Here is a 2866-nt window from a genome sequence, read left to right as displayed (position 1 = left end):
CTCATGATAGGCAATGCCCTTTTTCCAAAGACCATTTGCACTCGTGCATTCACCTACACTCAAAATTATGTTAGAGGGTAATATATTTAACAAAATTTTTGTTACCTCCTTATCCGCCTCCACTTGTTCCCTTTGTTTCTCGGTCTAATGTCGAGGTCGGAGGCGCTTTCCCTTTTTATCCTTTGGAGGCTCAAATGGATCTTCCAATGCAACCCATTGGTTCCAATCCATTTGGAACCATGCCTCCAACCGCGTCCTCCAATAATTGAAGTCTTCTTTGTCATACGGAGGTGGAATTCGGATATCCCATCCAATCTGTCTTTCAGACTCCATCTTCTTCTTCCTCTAGCTTCTTGCTCTCTTGGCGGTTAGTCCGTAGAAGAGAGACCTCGCTCTGATACCAATTGTTGGGACTGATGTGCCCGTCAGAGGGGGGTGAATAGCGTTTCGTCGCGCTTGCGTCAGGTTGCTTCATCTTGTTGTTGTGCAGCAGAATACTCGAAGACAAACACTCACAATGCTAACAACTAGGATTTACTTGGTATCCAACTCAAGAAGAGGTGACTAATCCAAGGATCCACACACGACACGCTCCTTCACTATGAAAACCCTCCTTCTCGGTCTCAGCCGGAGGCGGAGAAGCCTCGTACAACAAACTCACACACAACAACACAACTCACACAAGAAGAAAATACAAGATATAACTACAATACACCCTTCTTCTTGCTTACTTGTTGCTTATTGTTGCTTCTTGAACCTTGGGAATGCACCCCAAGAATCTTCAAGAACTGGTGGTGAATGCTGGAGAAATCGCTGTGAAAATTGCTGAAGATCATAGGAGGAAGATCGCAAAGATCTAGCGAAGAAAACGCTTAGCCCAGGCTATATACAGTGCCTCCAATCGATTGAAATCAACCTCAATCGATTGCCATGTCAGCACCGCTCCATCGCAGCCGTCCATCACCTGCATCCTGCGCAACGGTCACTTCCCAATCGATCGACCGATCGATTGGGACTGCCTGAATTACTCGATCGATTCAGCGCCTCTCTGTGCTCTCGTGTCCGCGTGAGAGCTTCTGCTGCCCAATCGATCGACCGATCGATTGGCAGCTCCCAATCGATCGCCTAATCGATTGGGAAAGCTTCTGTGCTCGCAATTTCACATCCCAATCGATCGACCGATCGATTGGGCCTTCCCACAATCGCAGCATAGTCCAAATCGATCGACCGATCGATTTGGACCCTATTCAATCGATCGCCTGATCGATTGAACACTCTGAACTTGACTCAAACTCAAGTCAAAAGTCCCAAACCCAACTTTCGATCAACCGTGACCTGTTGGGTCTCCATGCCTAGGATTTGGCCACACCTAACCAATCCTCGAACTAGCCTTCTAGCATCCTCCATCAGCCTTGCGCCTCTCGGATATCTCCCCATCATTCACGCCTTGCCTTCAGGAGCTTCCTTCGGCCTCATCCTAGTTGTCGGATCTTCCTTGCCAAGTCATACCAGGACTTACCTTGCCAAGACCACATACTTGGACTTACACCCTTTGCCAAGATCACACTTGGACTTTCCAATTGCCTGGCTCGTCACCATGACTTTCTCCTTTGCTAAGATCACACTTGGACTTTCCAACTGCCTGGCTCCTCACCAGGACTTTCCATTTGCATGGATCCTCACCAAGACTTTCCAATTGTCTGGCTTCTCACTAGGACTTTCTCCTGCCTAGCTCCTCACTAGGACTTTCCCGTTACCTGACTCCTCACCAGGACTTTCCCTTGCCTAGCTCCTCACTAGGACTTTCCCGTTGCCTGACTCCTTACCAGGACTTTCTCCTACCTAGCTCTTCACTAGGACTTTTCAAATGCTTAACATCTAGTTAAGACTTTCCCAGTCAAGTCTCCTGTCAACCTTGACCTGCTTGACTTGTATTCTCATCAACCTGGTCACCCCTTTGACCATCTCCATAACCGGACGATTGCTCTAGCAATCTCCTTATGTTGTCAAACATCAAAACTCAAATCCTAACTCAAGCTTCACTTAACTCAAGATTAGTCAAACTAGTCAACATTGACCTTGGGAAATTGCCCCAACACTATGGACTATGGAGAAGGACATCCTCCAAGAATACAAATCCATCCCTACACAAATAATAATCCCTTATTAACAACCATAGGAAAAAGAATACCATTAGAGATCATTTATTTTGGGAAAAACTTTATTTTACTTAATATTAGGGAATGTGATGATCCCCAAATATATGATACATACTTAGAATAATGGATAGTCTTTGTTAAATGAGATTATCAAGTTAAACATGAACTAGATATAGAATCAGGAGACGTCATGATAAGAGTAGGAGAGAATTACTTAGAAGATGTTGCTAGAGCAGCATAGGAATCCTATAAAACTACCCATCCAGAAGATGTAGCCAAAATTGCTTCTCAAGGAAATAACATACTTAATTTCTGCTATACTATTCATAGACTTTTTACAGTTGAGATGCAAACACAAGTTTAGATATTAAACAAAAAGAAGCTATGAGAGACTTAGAGCAATTACAGCGGTTCAATTGGAATTGGATTAAACCCTTTTGTAACGATTTTCTATCCCTAACAGTCGTTTCAGGAAATTATTATAACCCTGAATTAGGAGATCGATTATTTAGTAAAGTCCTAGGAGACCTAGGAAAAAAAATACATAAGACCTGGACAAATATGAAAGTAGCACCACAATATGATAATATTGGAGTAAGAATACAACACATCATTTCTGTTTTAAAAGAGAAATGTACCTATATACACATACAAAAATAATTTAAAAACTAACAATATGAATTCTGTAGTCAAATTTATACGCCTTA

The sequence above is a fragment of the Zingiber officinale genome, chromosome 7B (assembly GCF_018446385.1).
Source record: "Zingiber officinale cultivar Zhangliang chromosome 7B, Zo_v1.1, whole genome shotgun sequence".
NCBI lineage: Eukaryota > Viridiplantae > Streptophyta > Magnoliopsida > Zingiberales > Zingiberaceae > Zingiber > Zingiber officinale.
The sequence above is the reverse complement of the archived record's forward strand: the minus strand, read 5'-3'. Positions refer to the sequence as shown.